Source organism: Molothrus ater, chromosome 13 (assembly GCF_012460135.2).
Source record: "Molothrus ater isolate BHLD 08-10-18 breed brown headed cowbird chromosome 13, BPBGC_Mater_1.1, whole genome shotgun sequence".
Taxonomy (NCBI): Eukaryota; Metazoa; Chordata; class Aves; order Passeriformes; family Icteridae; genus Molothrus; species Molothrus ater.
This window is the reverse complement of record NC_050490.2, coordinates 15682149-15703756: the sequence shown is the minus strand read 5'-3', so window position 1 is coordinate 15703756 and position 21608 is coordinate 15682149.

Below are 21608 nucleotides of genomic sequence, written 5' to 3'. Positions count from 1 at the left end.
GACATCATCGCCCTTGGAGGCTGGAATTCAGGCTCCACTAATTTACAGGGAAGAACGCGTGTGATGAGCTCGCCACAGCCCACGGTGGGGATATTTTGTGGCAGCACAAAATCTCCACACAATGCAGCATGATTGGCAGCTGCTTCCTGAGAGAGGCCCGTGGCTGTGCAGGAAGGGTTGCAGCTGCTGGGATGGAGAGCCATTGGCAGCCTGTGACAGGGACATGCCCACAGCATCCCTTTGAACCACGCAGAGCACTGAGAGCCTTCCACATCCCTGTCCTTGGAGTTCACCCAGTTCTTTGCCTCACACCTGAAATTCAGGAAATAAATTGCTTTAGCCCTGTAGATTAAGTAGTTTACACATAGGCAGGATTGGGTATTCAAAATGGATTTATAGAAAGGTCTGAACAAAACGATTGCTGGAAGGCTGGACAGAGAAGTGCTACCATTAAAGAAAAAAAAATTAAAAACGGAAGGGAAACCGCAAATTTTATTTCTAAACCTTTCCACCAGGAAAGGCTGCAAAATTTAGGGAAATGAGGCGCAGCTGACATGCCTGACAAATAACTCTCACGGAACGTATAAAGTGAGTTTATTTGTGCCATCTTTTACAGGAAGGGCAGTGCGTGAGTTCTGTAGTGTTGCCGCTGGGGTTGCTGAAACACCCGGCTGGTGATCAACATTTTGGATGCTCATGAATAACCGGAATATGAGCACCTTAAGCACAAATCCAACAAAGGTTTTTTCAAGTTCATCATCACATAGGAGATTGCATCATTCATAGTGGCATTTATAGCCATCAGTACTATACAACCCATGGTAACAGATGACATTGCATGCTGAAAGAGGCCGTGAAAGGTCTTTCATACTGTTTCCTGCTCCTAATGACAGCTTTTACTGCCAGTTAGGACAGAATCCAAACACATGAAGTCATGATGGCTGTAGGTGTTGATTTGGATATTAAATGCATAACCTAGCTTATGCAGCACCAATTAGCAGAGACAAGTTTTCAGTGCACAGTGCAGAGAGGACTGTAGGTGTAGGGACAGAGAGAATGAGCCCAAGACAGGATATTACCCTGTTAACAAACTGATTTTATAAAAAAATGTGTTTGGATGCCTACATACATAATCATTTGGACATCATGCCCTTAGAGTCTATTCCAATGTGGGTTTATTTGTGGGTTCATCTAGCAGATTTCTCAGCTGGATGGGAGTGACATTTATACCTCTTTGTATACATGCTTTTTGTTTGTGTGTGTATATTCTGCACGTGTATTTTCATGTTCAGACAAAACTTCCACGCCCATAGAAAGCTCATGAATATTTTATAGCTTTTGTTCATGAATCCATTAACGAGTTTTATAAATAGTGATAATTTGCAAAAATAATATGTCTGAAAGGCAATACCACTTTACCTATGAATGACTTTTTCTTTCTCTTTTTATTTTTCCCTAGTTTTGATATGTTTTCCCAAGCAGTCTGTGAAAGTGTTTACTGGTCTATCCACTCTTTTTAAACCTGGGGCATTAACAGTGTGAGAGTGAACACACACGTACCGTGCACGGTTCCATCCCTTCCAGCCTACAGCTAACAAGAGCCCTTTAATTGCACTGAAACCTGATCCCTGCCTGGCAAATCTGCTGGTCAGGGCAAACCTCAGGCCAGGCTGTGCTGGGTGGGTCCTGCCCTGCCCGTGGGTTCGCTGCTCCCCAGGCCCAGGCTGGCGTTGATAGCTCGTGGCTGGGCGGTCCGGCGTTCCCGTTTGGAATATAATGTCTGTGTGTAATAAGTAATAAGGGTAATCCCCTTCTGATGACAGAAGCTTCAAGTGGTTACAAGTAGCAGACCTGTTTTTCGGATGCCTGAGGTAACTGTCTATAAGGGGCAAGGAAAAGAAATAATTAATTGCAATCACTGGTTAAAATGGGGGAAATGATATACGATCGCCAGCTTTTATTGCGAGGGCTTTGATTCAGCACGGGGAGGGTTTTTGGTGAAGTGTCAAGACACAGAGTATTTTTCTGCAGTCAAAGGCTGAATTTAAGTAATCACCCAGTGCAATTTTACCCGTATCAGATGTTCACAACTACAATGCATGCGGGGGGAGGAAAAGAAGTGAAAGATGGAAACAGAGAGAAAAAACATCCCCTAAATTCTCAACATGCAGTCTTGCTGAGTAACCACATTCATAACTGAGTGGGAGTGATTTGTTCTGACAACACAAGACTACTAATTTTGCTGAATTAACAGCATGACTAGTAGTGGGTGGAGGGGAAGAGGGGAAAAAAAGAAGAGAGATCTGTTATGGGCATTCCCTATTAATTGTCTATTAATTGCAAGGAAAGTTACAGGGTCTACAGTATCACAAAAAGTTTTGTGTGTTGTTTAAGCAACTAAATATCTGGAGTAACACAAGTAAAAGATCAAGGTGCATATTTATATTTTTAAATTAAAGCAGGTTTACGCTTAGTGGTGAAAGGGAAAAAGTTAGAAGAACAGCTTGGATTCTTTCTTCCTTCTAAAGCAGAGGGCATTTCACTAAGAGTCCTTAAATTAATGTAAACTTTATTTTATTCCTCATATTTGGAAAGACATGAATCTAAGATTAATCTCTATTGAAAAGATTAATATTTTCAATCCAAACTTTGAAATCCACTTGGACAGCCCAGAGCTTCCAGCTGTTGTTTATGCTATTAGTTAGAAAATCCAAGTGCCATGCTTTTAAAACAAAATTAACAAAAAAGGCTCTATTGAGTTAATTTTCTAGAATTATGTTAATAAGCACAATTTGCACTGTGCAGGTTTACTTTGTGGTTTGTGGTGAGTTTGTAGAGGTTTTGTGAGCAAACCCAAGTGTGGTGACAGCAAAACCTTTCCAAAGCACAGACTTTCATGATCTAAGCACAGAATTTCCTTTTGTGGTCATGTGTGACGTGGTTTTTGGATAATAAATATCTGTAATAAGGTTTCCTTAGGTTGGCTCACAGGGCCTGAGCCTCTGTTTTTAATGGCTGTCTTTGGAGGAGTTTTGGTTACATATATTTTCTTAGAATTTGAGCACTTTTTAGAGACGGCATTTAAGGACCTCAAGGCTGATCCAGGGACACATTGCTCACTCACCACTTCAGACCACGGATTCTGACAATATTCCTCTGTATTACCTTGCCCCGTCATCAGGACATGATTCCATCCAGCAGAAGCATCCAAAAGAGGTGGGTGAAGGGAAGTAAACTTCAGGTGATTTGATGGCCCTTTCAATGTGCAGTTAAAATAAATTTTGAGCTTCTCTAGTTTTTCCTGGTCAATACTAGGAGTCTCTAAAAGGACTGGAAGGAGCTGGCCCTGCCCTGCTCATGTTCCCAGGATATGAGGGACCTGTCCCCCACTGGAAGGGTATGTACAGCAGAAGTTTTCCAATTCTGAATTTCATAATTCCCTCCTCCTCAAATCTAAACTGGTGAATGAAGAAATATCTCCCTTGTGACAGCCTGGATCATCTAAACTGATACTATTGTTGTGGTGGAAGGGAAGGCACAGGAAGGAACCACATTTGCTATAGAAACCGGTCTCTATTGGTACACAATTAAGAAGCAGATGAAGTACTGATTTAAAAAAAAAAAAAAAAAAAAAAAGCTGAAAGAGGAACCAACATGTTGCCAAACGCAAACCTACTGAAAAACCCCAACAAAAAGCCCAACCACCGAAAAAACACGCCTTTTGTAAGGCACTCTTTGTTGCAAATCAGTAAAAGTTGATTCCTGTAATGAATTAAAATATTCCAAAAGCTTAAAGCTTCTATCACAGTTGACCTTTAAGGCATGTAGCAGCAAAGAAGTTAATACACTTTGCACATGTTGCAGAGCAACAGGTGGTAGAAAAACCCATGCGGGCTCCTTGCATTCCTTACTTTTCAAACTGGTGGCCCCTGGTATTCTGGGATTTACACTACCTCCCCCAGGCTCTGACTGACAAGCTAATCGGTGTGCTGGGAAGCCCTGAGCTATTGATTCCACTGTAACAGAACACCTCCCCGTCAATGAAACTGCAATGAAATGCTTCAACAACGAAGAAAGGGAGGCATTAGGCTGTTGAGCAACTGGAAGAAATTTGCTTGTAGGTAGTGCGGCAGAAATGAAAAGGCTCTCGGGGGCACAAGCTTGAAAAGCCAGGTTATTAAAAAAGCCACAAAGCTGGAGTCTGGCTGAGTGGAGAAAAATAGTTATGGCTCAGTTAGGCGTATCTAAAAGGAGGAGGGAGGGGAACGCAGCTTTCAAAATTGCGTTAATCCCCCATGTACTTAATTTCTTTTCTTTTATGGCAGCTTGTAGTATAGCAACAAGTATTCAAGCAGTTAATAATTTTAAACAGTTTAGCTTTCCGTAGGCAATATATCTTTAGCCTTAATTAAAATTTTATTTTAGTAGGGGGAAAATATTAAAATGACATTCTGATCATCCTCTAAGATGGAAAATATATGATAATATGAATATTTTATTAGACAAACTATTATTAAACAGCTGGTGCAAAATCTTAGCCACTGATTAGTTGGGTTTGTTTGAAATGCAGGTCACTATTTCTTAATTATGGCCCAACAGTCTCTCAATGGCAGTAACAACCACTGGCACAAAGGTCTTAATATCTTATACTGGAATCCTAATATCCCAGAACTGCATTCCTGCAGTGCCAGTGTGGTGGATGGTTCCCATTTTGGGGTAAAAGCTCATCACCTGGGTACATCTCTAAGGTGGTGAGTCTGGATTAAGAGGTGTTCTGTTTGCTTCAAGAGAGCTACAGGGATGGGTATTGGGTGGTGAATCAGCTTGGCCATCTTAATTGGGATGGGAGTCAGAGGGGAGCTGTCAGAGCAGGACTTTGAGGGTGGAATTTGCATCTGCCGTTAATTCAGGAGCCCGTTTGCTGACCTTCAGGCACCGTTCACATCCCATCTATTTACTCAGTCTTTTCCCAAGTGAGCTGTCAGCTTTTCTTTTGGAAAGTTCTCTCCCCCCTGCGTGGGTCGTGGAGCACAATAAAAAATGTGTAGGCCTTGATTGCACAGAAGGCAAAATGGCAACTCACTGAGGCAGCTGGATTAATTTTTCAATGACAATAAAATAGCTGACATTGTATGTAAGGTAAACCAGGCAAAAGTGGCCTTTTAAGAAATTTCCCATCCCATCAATTATTTCCTGTTTAGGTTCAAGAATTTTGAACCCAGTGTGCTTTTCTGCACACTTTTTTTTTTGGGTTTTTTTTTGTTTGCTTGTTTGTTTTTTTGTTGATGTTGGTTGTACCACCTCTCTGATTCTATGAATATAACTGTATGTAGAGACTGTTGTACCATATTGGAATACTCTGATACAGAGCGGGCAGGATAAGTTTTTTTTTGCATCTTAATCCATGTTTTAATTGTATATATCCCAGGCCTGCTCCTTTGCCCACAGGATCTGTGCTGGAGTGAGTACCCAGCATCTGTGATGGGCAGAGCTGGGGAGAAAGGCCCAGCTGGCTCCACAGTCAGAGAGAAAGTATTTAAAGAAAATAACCTCAAAAACTTAAAATCACAGAAACACAACTCCTACTCATACTGTCACCAATCAGAATACTGACTTTGATTTCAGTTTAGCCAGAATGGGGGGGAAAAAAAAATCATTCATTTGTGAAATATATTCTATCAGACAAAGAGTGGCACATGTACAAATAATGGATCTTCCCTAAAGCTGACTCATATTTTTTTGCCTTAATTCTTTCCTTGTCCTTGGATAAAATTCATCTGAGGTTGATGGACATTCACAGAAAACTTGGATTTGTGTCAGCAACATTAATTAATCTGAATCCAGAAATATGCAGCCCAACACAGAGGAGTTCTGTCTTACATTTGTGCAGTCTGGGCCAAACTCTCATGGACTTTACACTCATCAAAATGAAATGCTCCTGCCATGAAATGTATATGAGGGATACACAGCTCAGCTGAATAGCAGGCCAACAGCTGTAGACCTTGCTAATAAATTCCCTGAATACCATGTTATCAATGTTCACCATGTTCTTCTAACCCCAGATATTCCTCCTACTATTTTTTTGGATTAATTCATTTTGGTCTGATAAATATTTAAATTTTAGAGATTTGAGTGGTTATCTGGTAGAATGAAAAAAAAAAAGCACAGGACAACACAGTGTGTCCACTTTTAATTTAAGAATTTTTCAAATTTTTTATATGATTTTTAAATTGTATAGTGGGAGTGTAACCTAATAGGAAAAACAATTCTGAGCTCTTATTTCACCAGTTAGACCTTAGTGTTTTACAAGTCACTTCCCATTTAAAAATTTTGGTCATGATTTCCTTTTAAGGGTCTGTAAATCATGTTTTTTCCTGTTATTCCAGAAATTGAAACATTAAAAGCTTTGTGTGTTTTTCCAATCTGTGAAATATGTGCTGGTGTAGAACTGCACCATACACATCTCTGGTCTAGCTCATACCAGTTACTGATATGGAATCTATTTTCTTTCTGCCTTTTTGCTTTATTATGAGTGTATTTTACAGACTTTCATGATGAGGATGGGTAGATGCTGGAGGCTTGGACACAGAGAAATAAAAAAGAAAATAATTTCTCAGGATGGTTTAAGTCAGGAAGTTTAAAAATAACCAAAAGTGGCTGAAACACAATTGAAGAAGATAATCAGATTCCTTCATTCCAGGTGATTGTTAATAATCCTGTAATTATTGACTTTTGTTAGTGAAAATAGAAAAGAAACTAATAATTGGTGAAAAAAACAGAGGGTAAAAAGCTCAGATATTTAATGCAAATGGGGTTGGTTCCTCTTCAATCAATGGGCTTTTAAGCTTCCTCCAGGCTTGAGATTTGCAGAGAAGTCAGCACTAGCACGGCTTAGAGCAGCTGTTAATGCAATACATGCCTGTCATTTGCTGTTGACAGGCATTAATAAAAACCTAATCTGAGGAAATTATGAAAAACCTACATATTATGCAATCTGGTTTATGTTTTGGCATGTGGCAAGCATTGGTCTGATACAAAGGCAAACATAGTGAATAAACTTAAGTGCCATTTTTTCCACTCTAAGGGCAATTGCTTTTTAATTTAATTTTTAAAAGTGCTTAATTCTCCAATACTCAGACAGGTTTTCTTTGTGGTACCATGGGTGTTGGTTTAAATCTTTCTTTTACAGAAGCAAGAATTCTGAGCAGCATTTACTGACAAGTTCAGCAACAGGGAAATTCAGCTCTGATACATCCTTTCTGTCCTGACTGTGCTCCTCTTTCTCCCAGTTGCTGGCTTCTCTGGCATGCTTTGAGTTGTCCCATTTCCTTAGAGCTTAAATATTTTAAGAAACCTCTCCCTTTTTCTTTTTTTTTCCTCCCAACTATTCTCATTGGGGAACAAAGTCTTTACAACACAAACTACAAGAACTACCACTGCCATAGATTAAGCTTTGGCTCTCTCCTTTTTTTCTGTGAGATTATTCTTTGGTGTTGATGGTGATAAAATACATTTGGTCATGTGCAATTACTTCTTCTCCTGAATTTATCAGGAGCTGCAGGGAATTCACTGGATTTCCCTGTGTCCCTGCAGGCATGCTAAACCTTATTTACCAGTTTCATCCTGTACAACAGAAAACATGTGTTATCTTAAGACACCATAAAGTTCAGTTATACTTTTAATTTTGAGTGTGATAAATTCTTTCTTGCTTGCTTGTTTCTCTTTTTCTTTCCTTTCTCTGTCTTTTAGTATTTTTTTGGGGGGGTGTGTGTATTTGTAAACTCTTTGATAAGGTTTTGAAACATTTTTTACAATTCTGATGCATTTTTGTCATTGCCTGGAGTATGGTACTATTTAAACTCTTTAAATATATAAATATGAATCCATAAGGGAACTTCAAAAAAAAGACACAAAGAAAAAAAAAAAAGACACAAAGCACAGTCAATAATATGAGGGCGAAAAAAGGGTAAAACAATTCCATAGATGTTCAGGCTGGAATGTGAGTGCTAAGAAAAGTCTTTGGACAAATTCAACACAGATTTGGCCTCCAGCTCTGAGCTGGCAATTCCAGTAGAAGACCAGCCCTCTACCCTGTGGTAAAGAGGTACAGAATAATGCCTCTTTGAATTAGTTTCAAAACGTTGCTGTGATGCAGACGAATGGCTCCTCAATGCCAGAGTGCAGTGCACCAACATAATAGCATATTGTTAAGTCACACTGCCATTAAAGGATATAGTTATTAATCAAATTAAGTCAAAACACAAAGCAAGTACAAATTAGTATCAGATGACATGTCTCACTGTGAGCAAAGGAGAAGGAATGGAGGGGACCTGCCATTTTAAAAGAAAACAATCTTTCATAAAACTAAGACAGAAGGTGAGGGAATATCCCACTACGCAGCAACACGCAGCTGGTATGTGCTGTCTGGACAGTATTTGTCTTTAAATTCACATGACAGTCCTAAAATTCTGCATGTAATTGGTGTCTTTCAGAAGCTTTGGCTAAACTCTGAATAGTGTTTGTTCCTGGATACGTGGAAAGTGTTTACCAAGAAAGATAAAAGTACTTGAAATCTAAGGAATTTAATATTTTATTATTTTGTTCCATCCCGCTACAATTTTTGCCAGTGTAATTTTTTAGCTTCAGAAGAAATGTTAGTTCTCGCTGAAAGATGATTTGGGGCTGGGGGGATTTTGTTTACTATTTCCATAAATTTTGTAGAAATGTGTCATTTGTGGGTTGTGAAACTAATCCAGATATTGTGATTTGTGCATGATCTAGATAGCCTTTCCCAAAAAGGAACAATGCACTGGTTTTGTGCAACTCTGATAACTAATCACACATGAGCACATGGATTTATCCATCCTCACATGGACGTGTGTGGGTGTTTCCAAAAGCCACTGTATGCTTCTGCACTCCAAATTCTTCCAAACACAGTTAAAATTGTGAGTAGCTTATTGAAAACAGTGATACTGACAGTGCCTGAAGGTAGGGAAACAACATACAGGAGTGTTTAGTATTAGGATTCTGCATTATGATGTTCACCCTTGCAGTAAATTTAGTTTCTTTATGGATCAACAGAAACAGATACAAAAAGGAAGCACAGCCTCCTGCACAGGAGGAAAAAAGGCCTTTTCCTGCTCTGTTTGGGAGTTGTTGTGTCTGCTGGGGCATTTTTTACTCAGCTATCACAACATAAGCTAACTTCAGAAATATTATAAATTTTGCCAACACGTAGGTTTGCATTTTTGCTATCTGTTGGTTCAGTTTGGCACAGGACTGGTAGGTGACTTTGTGAGTTACCTGTCAGCCCTGAAGTGTGTTTACCTCATTAATGACTCCTGAGTGTGAAAGTTTGTTTCCCTTCTGCTCTTGCTTCCTGAGTCTATGGTTTCCTCATCATGGTGACATTGCCAAGCGTGGCGCTAACGTGCTTCTTCTGCACAAGAGAATGTCATCACAGGGGATTACAACCTTAAACAAAAGTCACAGCAGCTAGGCACTCAATCTCAGGTGAATTGCTTAAACAGTGAGTGTTTGTATTAGCTCAAATGTTAATATAGGCTGCTCTCTGCCATTATGTATTTGTTATGGGTGACAACACCTGGAGAATGTATCTTTCAGGACTGGGTGAAGAATAAACACGGGTCTGCCTCAGTTCCATGCTAATAAATGCACTGAGATGCCACAGAGTTTGTAATTAGTCTCCTCACAAGGTAGATCCTGATGGATGAAAGGGGCCTGCAAACAGGGACACAGCAGAAACTTCTGGAGGGATATTTGTACATGATGATAACTACTGAACTGAGTTGAGTAGATGTTGTTCAATCACTGATGAATAACAAATCATCTCCTTCGTGGCTTTTTGGTGATAACAAGTTAAATGGGTGTATGTGTCATGATAAATGGAAACAAAAAAAAGAGGATGGTATTTCAGGGAGATTTGAAATCTTGGAAAGACACAATCTTAATAGGCTAAGATCTAGGAATCTTTGACCACACTTTATGCCCTATAAAGGTCAGGACATCATTTACCTATACTATGGCTAAAAATGAGCAGGTCTGGAAAGATGTTTCATGGGTGTTATATTGATAGCAAAGATTTGGAATTCTGAAGGAACAAAGGGCAGAAGGTTCCTGTCAGATACATGCAGCAACACATGGAGAGGCTGCTGTGCTGGTGGCTTTAAAACAAACACCAAACATGTGTACTTCAATCTTTGCTCAATAGGAATGGGCTTTAAAAAGACCCCTTAAATGATTTTGCTTGTTTGAGGCTTGTATGGGAGAGAAATCCAGCAATTATTATAGGGTGTTAAAAACAAATCAGCCCTGGTGTAATAGGGCACAACTCCCCTGAAGCAAGTAGAGCTGCACCTGTTTCAATCAGGGCTTCATCTGGTCTGTTGAAGGTGAGTTTGAGGCCCACCAACACCTTTCAGATGGATCTACCATAAGTCAACAGCAGATGATAACAACCTTCAACCTCACCAGTGCACAATCCTCATTCCAGAAGTGCTCAGAGAGCCACGTGGGAATACTGGGAAATAAACCTGTTTTGAGAGAGAATGGGTTTTCCACGAGTATCTGTGATTAGTTCTGAATGTTCACGCTGCCAGTGAGCACAGTAATGCAGCCATCTTTTTCTATTGTATCTATGGAGATATGGGGGAGATACCAGAAGATTATACAAATTAAGGAGAATGAATGTATGGTCACATATTAAGGCGATAATAGATTCAAAGAGCTGTTCCTGACTGTGTCTAGATGAAGCAATTCTGATGATGAACCTTAGTTAAAAACAGTTATCGAGATACAATCAGCTTTACACATTAAATATTCCAACCCCAAAAAGGAAACAAAACAGAATCAAAGCTTCTAATCAGTTTATGATCCAGAGATTTTGCCAACCAAACTTATTGGAAGAAGTAATGTAAACAGAAAGATGCAAGCAAAGTCAGTTAAGTGGAATTTAAGCTGTCAAGCTACACTGTAGAACTCCATTACCATATCTCCTCGCTTTTTTTTTTAATAGTATTCTCTGAAAAGCACTAGATGTAATAAAGTCAATTTAAAATTTGTTCTACCAATCTTTTGCATCTGTAATTTTCCCATTAAATGTAAATGCCCATGAGGCATGCTATTTGCATTACATTGCATTTACAGTCTTTAAAACAAACTATAAATCCCCTCCTTGTTTCATGTGATTGATGCTGTGTGTATAAATACCACCATAAACCTCAAAGGGGGCTAACAGTGACAGTAAATTAAAGTTTTCAAGTCTGGCAGCATCTCAGCACTTCAGCCCTTGATCTTCAGCAGCGTTGTTAACCCCCACCTCATTGCCCTCCTGAACTCACCTTCTCCCTCCCCCTCTCTTTTTTTCCCACCCCTTTTTCCCTATGCTGTCCTTACTCTGATTTCCTTGGGAAACACCTTTCCATCCATGCAGGCTGACCAGAATCAGGAATATGCTGTTAATTAAAACTGGACTGCAGCTGTTTGCCAGATAGAGCCAGATCTGAACTTTGCTGTCTTGGTGTATCTGAGTTTGAGACTCTCAGGCCATCTTGGCTTTGTAAACAATAGTCAGCCACAGCTCTCATGATTGTCCAGCACCATTCCAATAATTAACTGGCTTTCAGGCTGGCTTTTTAAAATTATTTCTCTGATTTTAGGGGTCTTTTTGGTACTTTTTCTTCCTTTCCTTTTCTCATTTCTTCATGCCTTTCTATGATATGATTTCAGGCCATTTGCAGAAGAAATTGAGAATTAAGAGAAATCTTCACCAAGATGGAGGAAGGCATCATGCCACTACTCAGTTTTCTGCTTATATCAGTAACCCCACGATTCCTTATCAATTTTGCAATAAAAATGACCTTGATTTGATCCTACTGAATCTTGTCTTTGAAAGACATCAGCTTCTCTGATGGTATCTGCCACTGTAAAGTAGGGGACACAATTTATGCTAAAATTATCCAAAAGCTTCATGGTGGGCCAAACCCAACTTTATCATAGGTAAAATGTACTGCAGGCTAATGCTCACCTATCACCTCCATGGGTCTAGCTCTCTTTTTTTCATATCAGACAAAGCACTCCATATTATAGTGAGGAAAAAAAAGATTGTTTTTCTCTTAGAAAGAAAAAAATATTTATGAGAGAATACTGATAGCACACAGAACATGTGCTGAAATCTCCAGGGAAGAGGGGATTCTTTCCAAACCAGTGAAATGATGGTTGGTAAGATTTTTAAAGATTATGGTCAAAGTGGAAAGGGGAGGGGGGGGAAAAAACAGGTAAAATCTGAATGGCAATGAGGCTGGTTACTAATTTTAGGCTACTAATCCTCACAAGAAATCCTCTGAGCATCCACGAGCAGGCAGAGTGTTGCAGGTGGGTACTTTGTGGGATTTGCATAAATCTCAGGGGAAGGGAAGGTAGCTCTCCTATCACTTTTTTCTCCTACACTTCCCACTCAAGTGGCTCTTCTACTTATGAGTGAGATTTCTATCCTGTCTATGGCATTGTGAGGTGCTCTCTTCTGTAAGCCTCTCTATGCTATAAAATTTGGAAGTCAGTGGTATCCAAAGACCTAACAGGGCTTCATGAAATGGAGATAATGACAACCAAAATGCTTTTCCTGTAGTGTTTCTGAAGACCACCATGATTTGGTAAAAATTAGGAATGTGAATGATCATTTGTATCACTAAAATGGCTGGGATACATATGGATATAAAGGGAATAGAAATTAACTGGAAGCTGTGTTGCTAATCTTGAGACCTGGAACAAAAGAAGAGATGCATTTCGACTGGATTCCCATTAAAACAAATTTAACAGCTACAGAGGGTATATGCCATTGGTATTTTTCCTGAGGAAAAGTGTGAAATGCATGTCTTGGACATGGATAATGGTACTCAAGTCTGCATCAAATTATGGCATAACAGTTGAAAGCTCTTAAACTTCCTATAAACTGGTTCCCCTTGGGTTTTATCTTGGAATTCAGTTATCCACAAGTCTGACAGCACCCAAAGGAAACCACAGTATTTCATATCTTTGGACATGAAAGAGATTTGGAGGTGTCCAGGTCACATAAAATAAATCCCAGGTTTATTCATGCTGATATTGGCTGATATTAACATTTCACTAAACTTTGCCAAGTCTGGATTTATAATAAGCCACCAAGCCAAGCCTGGCTGCCACAGCTCAGTCTTAAGAGCCACATCTTCTCAATATTGTCTTGGGACTGTTTTCTTTGGGCTGATAATTACAGTTTGGGGTTTGCCATGTTTTTGCTGTGAAGGAATTCCCTTCAGGAGTATCATGAGTGCAAGGGGACTCTGCACAAGTCTGGGTATGTGTGTGACACCGTGGCAGAGGAGTTGGGCACAGAGAGGTGTCAGACTGTCAATCAATTTGTATATACTCCTTAAAATAGATCCTGATATGGGAGGGGTTTTTTTGATTGAGTCTACTTCTAAAAGTGTTAGAATACTGGTCAGATATTAAACATTCTTTAAAATGTTTCCATTCTGAAGTATCCCCTTTTAAGCCTTTATGAGGGATCCCTGTGTCCCCTCTGCCTGTTTTGCCCTTCAATGTTCCTCCTAGTTGCTTGGACAGACTGTTCTTTCAAAGTTGTTACAGCAATTTGATTGCAGTCAGCTGTGTGATGCCTTCAGCAGTGGTCTGGGGACACGGCTCCTAATCTTATGAAGAAGTCACTGAATGGGTCTTTCAAACATCCCTTGATTTCCTTATTAGAGGGAGTTCACTCAAAGGCAGAAGCTCAGTGTGTGTCCTGCAGGTCATAGAAATAACTCAAGACATTCCTTCACCTAGAAATGAATCTCTGGAGAGCTCAGTTTACTGCAATCAGATTTACAAAGCAAAATGAATAAAGCCCAATTTTGATACTACTAATATATAAACACTCACGCATCTATATATTTTAAATACACTTAAATTTCATTAGCAATGATTGTTTAGAGAAACATCATTACATTCCTGGGCTTGGGAGCCTTCTCCAGGGTTGTGAACAATCAAAGATTTATTTCAGCTTTCTGCACACTGGGAAATGAAGACACAGAATCTCATTATCATGTCTATTAAAAGGCAGAATCTGGGGTACATCTAAGAAAAGATGTATTACTTTTTAAACTGCACTGCAAACTGTGAAGTACTACAGGGACTTGAACTATTTAAAAATACTCTGGGCTTATGAGTAAGAAAAAATAGGGTCTCTTTCCCAAACAGTATAAAAATATCACACCATTAAATTCTGCTGTTATTACAGTCTTGGAAATATGATTGTATCTACTTTTGCTTGAAGCTGGTTGATCCCTGAGCTTGATGTTGGGGTCGAGGGACTGTGGAGGGCTACCAGAGTGAGTTACTTAGGGGACAATGCAGTGGGGGGTATGAACAATGACCAGTTAAATTCTAGTTAACCCCAATTATAAACCTTCACCTTTGTTAATTAGATTAATTCATCAGCAGGCACTGTGCTTACAGTGTCTTGGAGGTGTGTGATCCAACATTTTCACCATTCAGTAAAAGTTAAAATCTTTCATGTCACCAGTCTGTTGCACACAAATGGCCACCCAATATATTACAGTAAAGGTAAAACTGGGTTAAATTTACCTATAAATTAGAAGGCAACATTTGTTCTAAGGATCCTTCTTAGAAGTGAAAAATTTGCCTTGCAAGCACTTTCTGTAGTTATTAAAGATCTCCAAGCTATGAATCTGAGAGCTTAATTAAAAGCAACAGAGACATGGCCAAGGAAGGAAAGAAAAGGGCCGAACAGCAGTACAGACAATTCTCTTAGATTTTCAACATCTCAGCCTTTCCTGGATCAAAATTTTGCATGCATTGATGCAGTTTCTTAACACACTGACCTCTGGAGACCTGGGTCCAGCCCAAGGCCCCTCTCAGGGCACAGGTGATGGTGAATGGGTGGCCTTCCAGAGCTGAAAGGTTGGTTATATCTCTTGGTGCCCTGGTGGTCAAACTTCCATGTGGACTTCCCATCAGAGAAGCAAAGTTTATTTTACTGCAGGTGTGGAAAGCAAAGGGCAGCCTTGAACAGCACCTGTTTGGTCTGCGTTGGCTTGATAAATCTTTTTCACAAATGTGAGAATGACTGACCATTTTTCACGCTAGCAAACACCACACAATTAGTTTGCATAAACAGAGACGAGTTTTGCTCTCAGTCCCACACGTGCAATAAATTCACACTGATCCTAGTAAATACAATGGGGGTAATTTCTAATTTATATTTGTGAGAGGGCTGCATTTTAGTCATGAAATATTTCCCACAGAATTTCCCAAGATCATTTGCAGCTCTTCATAAACTCAGTAACACCCCTATGAGGCAGAGATATATAGAATATCTGTAGAGTACTGCATATACAAAATATATATTTCCAATATGCAGTGTGTAAACTGAGGCAGGAGAGCTCAGCTCCTGAAAATGTCATTGCTTAACTTCCCATTTGAGTGAAAGACCTCTAGTCATAATATTCAAAGAAACCCTCAAGAAAATTGTTTATCAAAATGAGAATTTTTTTTAAGGTTGAGAAATATTTAAGAGCTGGTTACAAAACAGCAAAAAATAGGACTTTGAATCATAAAAGTGCTTTGCTCTCTCCAGCAATGCCCAGATACTTCCCTGTGTCTGCAAAGCTGGAGCTTCTCTTAACCCTGGTTATTTTCTAATTGTGTGTGCGAATGTTGGATGGAGCTTTGCATTTTGGGGGAAGATCTTTTCTTGGCTCACCACCTGGGTAAAAGAATACTGAAATCACTGAGATTTGCTCAAGAAGCCACACTTTATCTTTGTAAAAGGGTTTGAAATGCAAAATGTTTTGGTATATGTCTATGAAAATGTGTATTTGCTTAAGAGATTGCTGTAGCACATTTCTGGCAATTTCTTTCTCTACATTGCAACAGCTACTTTGTTTGGGACGTCTGGACTAAATTGAAATTAAAGGAAAGAATATCATCCTCACTTCCCCTGAGAGGCAGGGAGCAGCCTGGAATAGATGCAGGAAGAATATCTTAAAATTGTTATTCAAGGTAAACAGGAAACGGGTTTAGTCTTAATTAAGAACTATGTGTTTGTAGCTGTTGCAATTGCTCTGTATCAAATATCCAGAACACTGCCCCCTTTTTCATACACTAAGTAGTGATATTGTGCTGCTACCCTCTCCCTGAAAACCAAAAGATCTTATGAGGCAAGCAAACAGAAATTCCAGATTATGGAAATTAATTAAAGCACACAATGCTGCCTTTCTCAACGTTCAGGCTCAGCTAATTAGGGATTAGATTATTCAAGAGCAGCAGATCAATTAGGATTGCTTTCTGTAAAAAAAAACCAAACAAACCAAAACCTCAGTGAAATATAGTTACCTGTTGAAAAGTGAAAGAAATTGTGCCCAAGCACAATGCAGGGATCAACACACAATACTGCACGTTGACAAAATAAATTATGAAAACAATAATCATGTTTATCCAATCTCTTTGTGCAAAACTGTTATTTTGATTCTAGTGCCAGCTGTCTGAAACTTTAATTTAAGTGCTTGCTTGAGGCAAGACATTTGGGATACTAGTTTAGAATGTTTTATAGCCTAAGCAATATGTTTTACTAACATCAAATCCTATGATGATGATTTTAATGGTAACTATAATATGTTCAAGGGGGTTCCAGAGTGATCTTTGATTTTACCAGAATGCTTGCATGCTTAATGAACCCCGATATTTTTTGGCTTCATTAGCTGCCAGCTCCCCAGGAGACTTCTCTGCAGGAGGTGAGTACTTTGTATTTTAAAGGGAGACATACCAAGTAACACACTGCACTTTGCATTAGTGTCAAATGAATGTGTGTGCAATCTGGAGAAATGCTTAATGAAAGAATTCTCCACACATTTCAGTAATACAAGCAGACTGATAAAAATAAATACTTTGTAATACTCTAAACTATCCATTTCGGGGGTTGGTGCCTGTTTACATGCTTAGGAAGAATACATTATCCCTTGACTTGTGGTCTGAGACCCTCCTCTGAAAATCAGGGCTTTTTCCTACTTGTTCCAAGGGCAGCAGGATTGCCTGCAAGGAAGAATCCCACTGGAATCCTGGATAACCAGATTCAATTATTTGTGCAGGAAGTGGTCTCTAGGACATGTCACTGCTCTGGGGACTCTGACTCTGGTATTGCCCCCACACATCCCTGAGCCCTTTGTGCCTCAGTTTCCAGCAGCACAACAGGGCTGAGGACACTTGCAGGGCCCTGGGACCCCTGTAATCCCTGGGCTTGTTGCCAGCACTGTTTCCCAAAAGATTTGGTGCAAAAAAAGGTTTGGAATTGATGCCTGGAGAAGCTGTGGCTGCTGCAGCCCTGGAAATGTCCAAGTTGGACAAGGTTTGGAGCAACCAGGGCTAGTGGGAGGTGTCCCTGCCCATGGCAGGGGGTGGGATGAGATGATCCTTAAGGTCCCTTCCAACCCAAACCATTCTGTGATTCCATGATTTTATAATTCATCATATGTTCAGAGTTTTCTGAATCCACTGAAGTAGATGATGGAAATATTCTCAGTGGGTTTGTCTGCTCTCTACTAAAAAGCAACAAGTTGGGTAAAAAACATTGATGTATAATTTTTAACTACAGTGATTTCCAAATCGAAAGATTTCTTCAGGCTAAAGGTACTGGTTCTGTGCTTTCTTTATTTTTCTATCTTTTTTTTTTCCTTCTAAGTTTACTTGTTTTGAATGAAATATATCCTTTTCAATGAGTTTTTTCAGCACTTTAACACGTAGCCTAACCCAGAAGTTGATGGCTTATAGAAATAACAGCTTTGAAAGGGATTTTTTTCAAGGAGGAAAAATTTGCTGCATGTTAACACTGACTCATTCATGTTTTACCAGAGCAAAACAACTGTTTGCACTAATGTATATATTATATATAATTATACTACATAGTTGTTTTTTTTCCTTCAACTGATCACGTAATTTCACTGATTCGAATATAAAGCTTTTTAATTGAAGATAATTGGTCTTTTTTTTTAATATATAATGAATATCCAGTTTGAAAAACTATACTCTTAAATCATACACTCTTAAATCATTTTAAATGCATAGCAATTCTGGGTAAGTCTTAATAAAAGGAAAGTTTGGGCCCAGATCTCCTGGGTCTAATGCATTACCTGCACGTGTAGCCTTCATGAAGCCATTAAGTTTTAAACTAATACAACATTCCACAACCTACAGCCTCTGGGCCATTTGCAACACTCTGGGATGATTTTTCTGGCCTGTGACTTTTCTCTTCCTGTGTTTTTCCTGATGGCTCCTCACAGATCAGCTCAGAGCTATGTGCATTGTTCGACAGAATTAGCAATCAGATCTCTGCTCCCAGCCAGCAGCCTTTTCTCTGTTTAACTGTTCCATTTTCTGACTGGATTTCTAGCAGTTTCTTTCTAGTATTACTTTTGAAACCAATTTTTCACTCTAAAAAAATATTTGTCTTCCTCATCTTTCCCATGTACAATATTTGGTGGGTTATTTACTCATTGTATATTCTTTTACTAGTGGACATTCTCTAGAAGAAATATTAAATCACAGGCTTTACAATGCAGGTTATGTGGCTGCAACAGAATAGTCCTAATTTGGAGTTAATTCTTGTAATTTCTTTTTTTTTAATTGATTTACTTTCCCCTTTCTGATTTTGAGCAATGGACCTGAAACATGATCACACAGTTGGATGATTTCATCTGAAGAAAGTTAGGAAAGTGGTTTTATACTGTTTTATTTATTTATTTTTACTGCTGGTGACAAAAATATGGAACTGAATGAGAGGTTATTTCATTCAGCCAATTTATTTTCTCTGATGGAAACTGAATGGTTCTAAGTCATCCTGGACTCCACTAGGTTTGACATCCATTGGACAACGTGGGTCATTTTTATTCCATTAGTGTTTGTTTCCATTGCAAAGAATCCTCTTCCTGCTCAAATTTATGTCAGAGATAATAATCTATCTCTTGTCACTTTTCACTATTAAGGGGCTGAACCAGTTCTGATATTAGTAAACATTTGATGTTCTTGTGGTTACAACAAAGAAAGGGTTTATTCTATTTCCATCTAAGATTAGCAGATGCTATGTGGTTTTGAATATTTACTTTAAATGGATTGACATGGCTTTTACAGCTGTAACTCCCAACTCATGATCTGTGATAAGGAGAAAATCTGTGAGGTCACCAGAAATTCACCACAATCTAGATTTTTTCCACATCTAAGGCAAGGATGTTACATACCAAGAAAAGACAATGGAGATGTGTTCACAGGGGATGTGTTTTAGTGTCAGAATAATGGTTTCACTCAGTGGTCTTAAAGGTCTGGTCCAACCTAAATGATTCTATGATTCTCTATATTTTGGGACAGAGCTAAGGAATTTGATGTAGCATAGAAAAGCTGCATGACAAGACCTGACAAAATGAGACAGCTGTGGTTGGATGTGATGCACTGGAGCTTAGACCCAAATGTACCAGCTCAAACCAGAAACACCTCTGGCTCTTCTGTGCAAGGATGAAACTTTCCCTCCACCTAGAAAAAAAATTAGCAAAGAAGTCCCATCATAATGGAAATCAGGGTATGTGGAGAAAAGAATGTGGGAAGTTCCAGACTCAATGCTGCAAGTCAGCGGCATTGTTTGGACAGTCATATTTCACCTTAAAATTGTGGCTACCATTGAAAGCATCAAAAGCAGCAAAAAAACCCTGGAATACCATTTTCATTAGTTAAAAAATCTCCACATGTGAACCTCTTGGTGAAGACAAAAGGAAGTGCTGTAATTTTCAAGATACCTCTTAATGAAATTACATGTTAGATCTGTGGGAGTAAATGGCACAGCAAGAACTAATTGAGATTCTGCAATATACAACAAGAAGTTCCATTGCATTTTTATTCAGTATTCACCATGTGCTGAGCAGGACTTTGAACACTGAATGCTGGCTGGGGATGCCTTGCAGCACAGATATTATTAATAATGGTCAAACCCACATATGACATTTCCTATTGCTTCTCAATTACTGGATTTAGTGAGCATCCAGCATACAGGAAAAGAAGAGCAACAACTTTACAGGATATAAGGTGCAGATGTACCTGGAAATGCAAACAGCCCAATGCTGATATGAGCTACAAGACCACCCATGAGCCCTTGAGTACATATCCATCAGTGGTACAGGTTCCTCATTACACAGAAAGATTTTTTCTTTTTGTTCCACTCCTGTAGATTCAGTAACTTTGCTTTTACAGTTTGCTTCACTGAACAATGACAACAAATGTGTTGATTGTTGCAAAAAACATATATCTTAATATGCATTTTATTCTTTTGCCTATGTATTTCTGCTGAAAATCCATAGCAGATCATAAAGAACACTTTTAAAATAAAAACACATCTTAAAGGCACCCTGTGAGTGCAATTAGAAACATTTCCCATCATACAGCAAAGATAATGTATCCTAAATGCTCTTAATTTCATACATCTGTTATGCTCTGTCATGAATTTTTTTTCCCCTCCCAAGACAATTTTTGAAGATTTCTGCCAATTTAATTCAATTTAAAGCTTTTAATATCAGCTCAGCAGGTCATGCCACTTTCTCCACATTTGTATTAGGCTTAGAGAAGTCAGAAATATGATGAACACTTTTCATCAGTACCCTATACTCATTACAAATAGCCATTGCATTTTGCCCCATTATTTGTTGAATAAATTTTGCAATTGTTAATTTTTTGTCTCTTTAGTGCATACACAACACATGTGCATGTGCACACATATGCAGTACCATTTTATCTGGTATTTTCTTAGGCCACAAGTCCTTTGTACTGTTTTCAAGACTGCAAAGTGTCTTCCTAATTCCCCTTCTTTCATAATAGTTCTGCAACTGTTTTTTGAATGATTATTGAACAATAACTGTACTTTAGTTTTTGGCATTGTCTTGTAACTATCTGACTTGCTATTATTATCCATTTTTTTTAAGAGCTATCAATTCTGCTTGCTGAACAATTTTCAAGTTCTGGAGCAAGTTAGATGGCTTAGAGTTATATGTGTCAGAAATCCATAATAACCTGGATATTACTATATTTTGTTCTGCTTCTATTACAGTGCTACTGTGATATTTGAACTAATTCATTGTATCTGTATCTGAGTAGTTGCACTGTCACTGAATACCAGGAAAACACCCAAAATATTTCTTTTTTTACCTTTGTGTGGGAAGAGTGGAAGGGTGGAGGGGGCATGCATATATGAGAAAAAATGCACTATTGGTAAATATGTGTACATATTACTATCACTCTGTCTTTAATTTGAGAGAAGTTGTGTGAAGCTCAAGATTTCACTTGAAAAGGAAATCACCAGTCCTATGGGGTGATATATTTAAAGAGACACTGCACTCTGATAGCCCAGCTCCTGGCTGTACACACACCTGAGGAGTCCTTGGATATTCCAGGCTTGGGAGAAAATGTTTATTCCCTGCTGCTGAGAAGCCAGGTTTCCTCAGAGTGGTCACCATTGCCTGCTGAGACAAGGGAGCTCCAGGACTCCAGGACTGGAAACTCTT